This window comes from Chiloscyllium plagiosum, unplaced genomic scaffold (genome assembly GCF_037043375.1).
Source record: "Chiloscyllium plagiosum isolate Xiang-an unplaced genomic scaffold, Cpla_swu_hap1 HiC_scaffold_21, whole genome shotgun sequence".
Classification (NCBI taxonomy): domain Eukaryota; kingdom Metazoa; phylum Chordata; class Chondrichthyes; order Orectolobiformes; family Hemiscylliidae; genus Chiloscyllium; species Chiloscyllium plagiosum.
The window spans coordinates 14,410,186-14,421,434 of NW_028270159.1; the positions used below are offsets into that span (position 1 = coordinate 14,410,186).

Sequence of the window (11,249 nt, forward strand, 5' to 3'; positions counted from 1 at the left end):
TGCCTTTACTGTGTGAAGGGCTTTTGCCCGAAATGTCGATTTTCCTGCTCCTAGATGCTACCTGACCTGCTGTGCTTTTCCAGCACCACACTAATCTAGACTTTACCCTGTGTCTAGTCCTGTTACAGTTTTATAGGTTTCTCTGAGAATTGTTCCTGATCCTCCTAAAGAAACGTGAACTGGCTGTGGGTTTTGTTTTGGTTAAAAAAATGTAAGCAGATGCAGGGCGTGTACGGTATCATTCCTGCCAGATGCAATCAGCAGGAACATTCCCCACCCACCCCCAGCCAATCTGAAAACACAAGATGTGGCCCAGTGCAAATGGACTGGGGGGGTGGGCTGTAGCTGCTGCTCTCAACCCAGGCACAACAAATGCTCAGGCAACCACTGCTGCCTGAAGAGTAACAGTGCAAGCATTGCTCAACTCTTTTGTGCTGTATTGTATTGGTAGGTGGGGGTGTAGACAGAGACAGAGGGGGCGGAGCGAGTGTCCTGGGAGGGAGGAGGAAGGGTTTCTGCAGTCCTCCAGCTTTACTGTCCTGTAGGCGCCTTGCTTCAACCCAGCCTTGGTGAGCTATGCCCTGCCCCCCTCTCCTCCGCAGCTAGAGAGAGAGATATATATATAGACTCGGGCGGTGTATAAGGGCCAGCCAGTTCCATCTGAAGTGCAGCTTGACCCAGACCAGGAGACGTGTTTCCATTTAAAAGGCGCTCTTTGGTAAATATTCATCTCATTTTCTTTTCTTGCGGCCGAATGCAAGCAGAGGCTTCAGTAGACTTTGCCAGAACATTTAACTGCCGGGTTATTAAAAGGCAGGCAGCTTGTTGAGCAGACGCTTTAAAGCAAAATGGATCTGTCACCTTTCACCGGCGGGAAGCAGCCGTATGACCTTGCCCCTTGTCTTCAGGCATTTATTCCACAGCCTTTTCACCGGGTGCGGCTTTCCAGCTCCTCTCCGTACACTGTCTTGGCTGAAAGGACGGTTCGACAAAGCTTCTCATTCATGGCAGTGTTCACATTCCGTGCTGTTAAAGTGTCTTTCAGTGCCTGCTGCTCGCGTCTGATGAGGGTTAGACAAATGTCACTCAGTGTTACAAGGCTGGCTTCAGTCAGGGAATATAGCCGGATATTGTCTCTGTCACCTACAGCCCCCAACCTTATATGTATATATATAATATATATATATACACACACACCCAAGTGGAGTTCTTTTTTATTCGCTATGCAGTTTTTCTGATCCATCTCTTGTTTTGTGGAGATGTACATTTCAGTTTAAATCAGGGGTTTTTAGCCTGACCCCTAGATCAGAAAGGTTATGCATTAGGAACGTACTTTTCAATAGATGTAGATGCACTCTCCCCTTTTGAGAAAAGGGTTTAACTTAGAGTCACAGAGATATACTACATGTAAACTGCCCTTTTGGTTTGACCCGTCCAACCAGATATCCTTAATTAACCTAATCCCATTTGCCAGCACTTGGCCCATATCCCTCTAAACCCTTCCTATTCATATACCCACCCAGATGCCTTTTAAATGTTGGAACTATACCAGCCTCCACCACTTCCTCTGGCAGCTCACTTCCATAGCTTACTCACCTGTTCCTAATACCAGCTCTGCCAACTTCTCCTTATAGGATATCTCCTCAGTCATTTCAGAGTTTTCTCTTTATCCTTCCTCTTTATCCAAGTCAATGATGATTCACTACCTGTACTTTGAGATGTATAGCTTTTTGGATACAGAGATATCCCCTTTCTTCACACGCACCCAATTCCACATCTACCTGCCCATTTCCATTTCCCCTTGCCCACATGCCATGTGCCTTAACCAATCCGCCCATGCCCACAGTACTTGATCCTCTCCCTCTCTTGCTCCCTTCCTCCTCCTGCCCCAGTTTCATACCCCTACTCCAACACCCATCACCTTCCTGCACTCTCTCTCCCCACACCAACATCCCCAAAGAACCAAAAGATGAGTTTCATAAAAGGTTAGCATCTGAAAGGGAAAAAAATGGCCGTTTCTTTTTACAACATCTTTTACTGATTTTCTGAAAGATTTTCTGCTGAGGGATAAATAGCAACAAGGCCTCCCACTGTGTATTCTCATCGATTCATACCTTGCTCTATCGGCAGCCTGGACAGTATGACTGATTTTATTGTCAGGTGTATTTTACAGTAAGGATACAGTAAAACACAGGGAAAAGCTTTCATTTGTGGCCTCGATACGGCACCATTTAAAATAATTTAAGAAAACAGAAATATATAGTTTGAGGAGAATCCATCAGTCTTGAGCCAGCTCTTTACTCCGAGTAGTAAGGGCATGGAACACACTGCCTGCAACAGTCATACACTCGCCACCTTTTAAAGGCATTTAAATGGTCATTGGATAGGCATACGGGCGAGAATGGAATTGTGTAGGTTAGATGGGCTTCAGGTTGGTTCCACAGGTTGGTGAAACATCGAGGGGCTGAAGGGCCTGTACAGAGCTGAAATGTTCTATGTTCTATCACCATCAATGAGGTCTTCCCAATATACATGAGTTTCCAGATTGGACTTGAACCCACCACCCCCTGACCTGAGGGGCAGTGAGAGTGAGACTAATTACTGACTCACAAAAGGGCCTTAGCTAGATGGTCCTTTAGAGGAATCCTACAGCACTGAAGCAGTGAGAAACCTGCCAGCATTTAAACTTTGTGGAGATATATGAGCTAAAACCTCAAAAGCTGTAATCAGAGATTGAGAGGAAGAAGGAAGCTTTATCTTGTTGCACACGCTACATTCTGTATCAAAAACAAGATCATTGTAAAGTTCACAGTTCTTTATTTCTGTTTTCCTGTGCTGCTGCCTGGGGTTTGTGGTTACTTGGATTCAGGCCATGAACTGTCAGTGAGGTTACACTGTGACAGTGAGGTTTCAGTCCGTCGCACAGCTCTCAGTTTTTTCGCTGCACCATTGGGGGATGCAACTTCAGTTGCCATGGGTCCTAATTTCAGGAATTCCTTCCTCAAACTGCTGTCTTCTCCTTTTACCATAAAAACATTAATAATGGGAGCAGCAATAGACCATCAGACCCTTGGAGCCGGCTCCACCATTCGTGATGATCACAGCTGATCATCCAACTCCGTGCCCTGTCCCCAGACCCTCTATGAACTACATCTAACTCCTTCTTGAAAACATTCAAGTGCTTTCTATGGCACAGCATTTAAGATACTCCTTATAACCCAATATTTTGACCAAGTGCTTTGGTCAGCTGTTCTTAGAATCATAGGATTTGCCATTTCAGAAGGAGGCCATTTGACCCATCTTGTCTGTACCAGTTTCTGAAAGAGCCACCCAGCTAGTCCCATTCTTCACCCCTGGCTCCGTAGCCCTCTAACTTTTTCTATCACCATGGGGATGTTTTATTCTGCCAAAGGTGCTATATAAATACAGGTGTTTTATTGTTGTTGTGGAGGTCATCAAAGCGGAACCCAATGCCTATTTGCATATTCGCCAATAGGAGTTTTGAAATGAGAAATCTGACTAATCCCTATCTGCCAGCAGCTGGAGTTCTAGCTCAGTGGTAGGGGTCCTGCTTCAAAGTTAAAATGTTGTGGGTTCAAGTCCCACTTTGGGAAAGTGGGCTCAGGTTTTTGGGGTGACCCTTCAGGGGGGTGCTGTATTGTTGCAAATGCCGTTGTTGAAGCGAGGTGTCCAATCTCTCATCTGAGTGTGCACGATTCAGTACTAATGTTTAAAAAAGGGCAGGGCAGTTCTCCCCAGTGCCTGCCTGATATTTATTCCCTCAAGTAACACATAAGACATATTATCTCACTGGTCTGCCTGTGCACAATTTGGTTCTCACTTTGCAATAGCAACCACAATTTAAAATCACATCACGACCAGGTAAACATTTTGGAGTGACCTTTGTCTCTGAAAGACAGCATGGAGATGCAAGTTTTTGTTGTAATCTCTCTTCATGCTGATGGAGTTTGTCAGCTGACGCCACCCTAGCTAAGGTCGCTTCAACTCCAATCGTTTCAGTTGACCAACGTTTTTTGTGAAGGTGGTACGTCCATCTGCTTCTTGGCATTCTGACAATGTGCAGGAATGAGGGTGAGTTTGTCAAACACCTAACAATTCAAACTCCACTATTTGCCATGGTAGGGTTTGAACCCATATCTCCCCAGTATCTGAGCCTCTGGGTTAGCAGTCCACTGCTACTGCCACTTGGCCATCACTTCCACTCAGGACTTTCTGCCAGAAACTTATTCTCCTCATTTCCATCTTAAATGTAACTTTGAAATAGATTATGCTTCTGCTTCAGAAGAATACAGCTCCTAGATATCCACCCTATCGTGAACCCCCCCCCTCACCATCCCTCATCTCCTCAGGATCCTAATTGCTTCATCAGTTCGCAGTTAGTGAAACTGTGTGGCACATGTACATTGGTTCAGATGCCAGTGTACCCAGTGTCACTGTATCAGAAATGGTTGTTTCAACATCCAAGCCCTTCTGAGCAATCAATGTGACAGCTTTATCTTCACAGGAAAGGACTTTGTCTTTCTTTACACAGAAAGTGCCGTTCTCGCAGTCGGATAGCAACTTTACAGTGTCTTAAAGTAACAAAGTGCTTCACGCAATAAGTTATAACTGCAGGGCAGTGAGCAGCCACTGATATCCCACACAAATAGAAACCAGGCCAACAAGAGTAGTTTGCCAACCTTTTGCAATTGCTCTGAGGTCTCCAGGGACCAAGGATGAAGTTGCAGGGTCTTCAGTGGAGGGAAAAGCATTCATCTCAAAACATTATCATGAAGCTCAATCTCACTTTATCTGAGTTACTGCCAACCCTGAAGAAGTCAGAAATCATATGACACTGGGTTGTAGTCCTATGGGTTTATTTGAAATCACAAGCGCTACTCCTTCATCAGGCTTCACCTATAACCTGGTGGTGTGTGACTTCAGCCTTCGACCACCCTAGTCCATCACCGGCACCTCCAAACGTTCTGGCGAAGGGTGGCTGGACCCGAAACGTTAACCCTGCTTTCTTCCCACAGATACTGCCGGAGCTGCTGAGTTTCTCCAGCAGTCTCTGCTTCTTTCTCAGATCTCCAGCATTTTATGTTATCATACAAAGGATACCTCAGTGGTCATTGCTCTGTAACTGTGCAGAATAAACTGAGACAAAAGGGAGCATGGAGCATTGATTCACTGCACAAATGAAAGCAAGCAGTTGGGCCTAGCTTAACGGAACTGTTTAAACTTGTCATAGGGTACGATAGAGATTGAAACCAGTCTATGTTTGAAGGGCCTAACAAGAGGCAGCTTTGATGTAAGATTATATAAAAGAGACCCCAGGTATGAGAAACCCATTTACTCGAGGATTGTGAGGCTGTGATGTGAATTTAATGATTGATGCAACAACTTTTAAGAATGGGTTAGATAGGCAGCTGGTAGCAAAAGGGATAGAGTGAGCACATGGGATTAGGAATGCTGCTCTTGTGAAAGATAAACAATACCATCTTTTTTTTATCTATTCTAACTATTTATTTCATCTATATATGGAGAGAACAGGGAAAAGCTACAATTTCATTTATTTACTTGAAGAAAACAAAATCTAGAACATATTGTTAATGAAACATTAAAGGAATCTTACATTTAATACCTTCTCTCAACAGCATCATTTGGTTACAATATGCACAGGGAATACTTTGATATTGTACAAAAAGTAACCGTTCAATAGAAGAATTGAAGAACATGGTTACCTGGATATTCAGTTACATTGTGTCATATGGTGTGCTATAACTATTAACACTACCATCTATGTGTTAGCTCAAATCAGCTCATTTGGCATAAAGTGGGGATTGAATGATGGTCTGGTTTCAATGTCTGCTGCTGTGGAAATGAGCAGCAGGAGTGGGTCACTTGGACCTTTCAGCCTGTTCCTTGTTGATCATGGCTAATCCCATATCTAAACACCCAATTCTAGCTCTCTCCCCATATCACTCGATGCCTCTCGTATCGAAAAGTTTCAGTCTCTTTTTTTCTGAATGTATTCAGTGACCTCCCAGTACTGCAGAATTCCACAGATTGACTGACTACCCTCTGAGTAAAGAAATTTTTCGTCTCTCCGTCTGAAATGGCTGGCCCTGCATTGTGAGACACCTGATACCACTGACTCTACACCTCTTCCCACCCCCCCAATCAGGAGATTCTCCTCCCCCCCCCGCATTCAGTCTGCTCAGCCCCATTAGAATTGTATACATTCAAAGAGATTCACTCTCATCCGCCTAAGCAGGTGGTATGGTGGCTCAGTGGTTAGCACTGCTGCCTCACAACGCCAGGGTCCCAGGTTCGATTCCAGCCTCGGGTGACTGTCTGTGTGGAGTTTGCACATTCTCCCCGTGTCTGTGTGGGTTTCCTCCGGGTGCTCCGGTTTCCTCCCACAGTCACAAAGATGAATTGGCTATGCTAAATTGCCCATAGTGTTAGGTGTATCATTCAGAGGAAAATAGGACTGGGTGGGTTACTCGTCGGTGTGGACTGGTTGGGCCGAAGGGCCAGTTTCCACACTGAGGGGAATCTAATCTAAACTCCAATGAATACAGGTCCAGTCGAACTGCTCCATCTTCATAAGGCAGTCCTGCCATCCCTGATATAAGCCTAGTGACTACCACCGTACTCCCTCTACAGTAAGGATATCCTCTGTTAGATTGGGACAGTCTTTGTGCTGCTGACATTGATGGTGAGCTGCCCACAATTACTTTAACACATTCCTTACCAGGGCCCTGCCCAATGCTGCCATCTCATTAACTAGAGAAAGTGTTTGTGACTTGTATGAGAAAGAGGTTAAATTGTACTGGATGAGAGCAAGTGGTTTGCTATGGCCACGTGTCCCTTGTGGGTCGAGGCTTATCATTCATCCCACAAGGGTGAAAGCTTTCTATAAAAAATCCTGGAGGCTGTGAGAATGCCAAGTGTAACGTGAACGTGAGTCTTGGCACGTATTTGTTTCACTGAATCATAGGAAATCAAATGCAGTTGGAGATGTAGCTGAAAATATCGTACCAGGTTCTACTGCATGCTCCCAGTCAGGCATATATGGTAACCCTATAAAGGTGATATATGGGTCTCAGCTGGAAAGGTATGACATTGAGTGTTGACCAGACAAGGTTATTCTGAATCACTGGCAAATTGATATTCCAGCCCCACCCCCAGCTTTCAGTGCAGATTACACCAGCACGAATGGGGAGATGGGCCTGTTTGAAGCTGAGGTTCTCCCAAGATGCTTTGCAGAGGCTGCAACATTGCCAAAAGGTGGCAGAGGACAAAGGGTCAAGGTCAGGGACTGCAGCTGGGCTATTGCAGTGTGGGAGATTGGCCAGTATGTGATAGAACCAGTGCAGGTGCGATGGGCCAAATGGCCTCCTTGTGCACTGTAACAATCCTGCAGGCCGTTAGCAAGGTCACTGATGATTTTGGGAGCAGGAGTAGGCCTCAGCCTGTTGATCATGTTCCATCAGTCAACAAGATGACACCTGATCTTCTATCTCTAATTCACCTTCCCAGACAATTCCCATCACCCTCCATTCCCTAATTGGCCACAAATCTATTGATTGATCTTGACCAAGCTCACTGACTGAACATCTACGAGCTGAGGACGTCAAAGAATCACAGCTGTCGTAGAGTCATAGAGTAGTATAGCACAGAAACAGACCTTTTGGTCCAATTTGTCCATGCCCACCACATAGCTTAACTAAATCCAGTCCCATTTGCCAGCACTTGGCCCATATCCCTCCAAACCCTTCCTATTCATATACCCATCCTGACGCCTTTTAAATGTTGTAATTGTACCAGCCTCCACCACTTCCTCTGGCAGCTCATTCCATACACGCACCACCCTGTATGTGAAAAAGTTGCCCCTTGGGTCCCTTTTAAATCTTTTCCCTTCTCACCTTCAACCTACGCCCTGTAGTTCTGGACTCCCCCACCCCAGGGAAATGACCTTGTCTATTTATCCTATCCCATGCCCCTCATGATTTTGTAAACCTCTATAAGGTCACCCCCTCAGCCTCCGATGCTCCAGGGAAAACAGCCCCGGTCTATTCAGCCTCTCCCACAGAGGGACCACGTTTCTCCTTGTCTCAGGCCTAAGTGGTTGACCCCTCACCCTGAGACTATGAAGTAGCCAAGGGAACCAACCCCTCAGCCTCTGTTAAACCATCAAAGGATTTTTGGCAGGTTTTTTCCGCTCCCTTTTGTTTTTTGACAGATTCGCAGTTAGAATCTGAATTGATGAGCGTGTACTTGCATTGTCGCACAGACTGGCTGTGGGTTATAAATGGTATATTCAGGTGCACGTCAGGTTTGGCGCAGGGAGTATTAACGGTTTTTTTTTTTGTCGTTTTCTTCTTAATTTTAGAAACTGGAGGCTCTCCCTCCAGATCGTGTGGGTTACTTTTTATTTCACGGGTTGGTCACTTGGCTGTTTATTGAGACTAGAGAGTGGGGTGCTGGAAAAGCACAGCAGGTCAGGCAGCATCCGAGGAGCAGGAGAATCGACATTTCAGGCAGGAGCCTTCCTAATGAAGGGTTCTTGCCTGAAACATCAATTGTCCTGCTCCTCGGATGCTGCCTGACCTGCTGTGCTTTTCCAGCACCCCACTTTCAACCCTGATCTCCAGCATCTGCAGTCCTCACTTTCTCCCTGTTTATTGAGACTGTTAACCTCCTCCTCTGTCAAACTGACTGATAATCCCGCCAGGGCATTAATGTATGAAGACCGTGTCATGACGTGAGCGAAGCAGATGTGATGTGGGCTGGAGATGTGAAATTATCTGAGAGTCAGGTTCCCCAGATTGAAAATTGTGCCCTGGAAATAAATCACTTAACCCCACCACCACCACCACCCCCCCCACCCCAAAAAAACCGAAGAGGTCACTGCAGAATGGGAAGTGGTTCAGGAATTATTTTGTCCCGCATGACAACTTTCCAAAGTGGTGAATGTGAAAGGAGGTGGTGGTGGTGGGGACTGCAGAGTCAGCAGATCTCTCCAGGGACGAGTTTGGAAAGTGAGACCTGGAACTTGAAGGCAAACCTGATCGGGCCAGCTGTCTGACTCCAGCATTTAAAGAGCAGTTTTGAGAACTGTAACATGTGGCATCTTGAGGGAGACACCTGCTGCTGGTAACCTTTATGTGAGCACGCAGTGTAGCCTTAACTCAGCACGGGAGCCTGGTAATCTTTATGTGAGCACGCAATGTAGCCTTAACTCCAGCATGGGAGCCTGGTAACCTTTATGTGAGCACGCAGTGTAGCCTTAACTCCAGCACGGGAGCCTGGTAATCTTTATGTGAGCACGCAGTGTAGCCTTAACTCCAGCACGGGAGCCTGGTAATCTTTATGTGAGCACGCAGTGTAGCCTTAACTCCAGCATGGGAGCCTGGTGCTTTTTGCATTGCCTGATCGATGCTTCAATCAATTAACTCTTAAGATGTCTAATTAATAAGTTTGCAGATGACACTAAAAGTGGAGGGGTAGTGAACAGGGAAGAGGGTTACCTCAGATTACAATGGGATCGTGATCAGATGAGCCAATGGGCTGAGGAGTGGCAGATGGAGTTTAGTTTACATAAATGTGAGGTGCTGCATTTTGCGAAAGCAAATCTTAGCAGGACTTATACACTTAATGGTAAGGTCCTAGGGAGTGTTGCTGAACAAAGAGACCTTGGAGTGCAGGTTCATAGCTCCTTGAAAGTGGAGTCGCAGGTAGATAGGATAGTGAAGGCGGCGTTTGGTATGCTTTCCTTTATTGGTCAGTGTATTGAGTACAGGAGTTGGGAGGTCATGTTGCAGCTGTACAGGACATTGGTTAGGCCACTGTTGGAATATTGCGTGCAATTCTGGTCTCCTTCCTATCAGAAAGATGTGGTAAAATGTGAAAGGCTTCAGAAAAGATTTACAAGGATGTTGCCAGAGTTAGAGGATTTGAGCTATAGGGAGAGGCTGAACAGGCTGGGGCTGTTTTCCCTGGAGCGTCGGAGGCTGAGGGGTGACCTTATAGAGGTTTACAAAATCATGAGGGGCATGGATAGGGTAATTAAACAAAGTCTTTTCCCTGGGGTCGGGGAGTCCAGAACTAGAGGGCATAGGTTTAGGGTGAGAGGGGAATGATATAAAAGAGACCTAAGGGACAACTTTTTCAGACAGAGGGTGGTACGTGTATGGAATGAGCTGCCAGAGGAAGTGGTGGAGGCTGGTACAATTGCAACATTTAAAAGGCATTTGGATGGGTATATGAATAGGAAGAGTTTGGAAGGATATGGGCCGGGTGCTGGCAGGTGGGACTAGATTGGGTTGGGATATCTGGTCGGCATGGACAGGTTGGACCGAAGGGTCTGTTTCCGTGCTGTACGTCTCTATGACTCTAAGACTCTATAACTCAAAATAACCATAGAGTCAAATGTGTGCTCTGTCGAATAGACGTAGTTAACACGCAGGCTTTCAGATTTAAAATATTCGGTTAACAATAAAACTGGGGAAGCTGTGTTAAACCTATTACCTCTGGAAATTCTCATGACTCTAAGCAAGTTGATGTTGAAATGAATACAAAGTGTTGGAGAAACTTTGTCTGGCAACATCTGTGGAGAGAGAAACTGAGTCAAAGTTTCGACTCTGTTATGATCTTCTTCAGAATTGTTGTGTTTTGTTTTTATTTCAGATTTCTGGTATCTGCAGTAACCTAGGTGTTGTGTTGATGTTGAAATGGCCAGGGTCGGACACAGCTTCCTGATTCTAATTGTGCTAAATAGAGAGAAGTGGTTCACTCAGCACTCCACTTTAAAAATTTAATTATCAACACTGAAGCAGCATTCCTAATTGAAGGTGTTCATCGCTATTGTTATTACTGGGGTTCACTCAAATGCAGCATTGATTAGATGCCCATTTTAAAAAAAGGCATTTAGTGACTTGAGGACAGATGGTAATACATGCGAGGCTCTGACAATGATGGGTGATGGATATCTATATTCCCCTCAATGAACTTCTAAAAGTAAAGATTCTCTGCATCAGATGCTGAAGGAGGATTATCTGAGAACGTTAGAACAGGAGGAGGCCATTCAGCCCCTCCAGTCTGCGCCAGCATTTAACACAATCATAACTGATCTCATCTCCTGTCTCAACTCCACTTTCCTGCCTGCTTCCCAAAACCCTTCAACCCGTTATTAAGAATCTGTTTACCTCCTCCTTTAAATTTATTCAATTCCACTGCAC

The 11,249-nt window shown here is 45.4% G+C and overlaps 1 protein-coding gene across 2 annotated transcripts in view; it reads left to right on the forward strand.

Moving 5' to 3' along the window:
- Positions 1 to 11,249, forward strand: part of LOC122564928 (adenylate kinase isoenzyme 1-like) — a 172,292-nt gene that overhangs the window by 101,819 nt on the left and 59,224 nt on the right. Inside the window, exon 1 of one of the 2 annotated variants that reach the window (XM_043720423.2) lies at positions 593 to 718. The exons of the other annotated variant lie outside the window; for it this stretch is intronic. The gene's annotated coding sequence lies outside the window, so the exon portion shown is untranslated. Of the gene's footprint in view, positions 1 to 592; positions 719 to 11,249 lie in introns of those variants that run through there. 2 annotated transcript variants of the gene reach the window in all.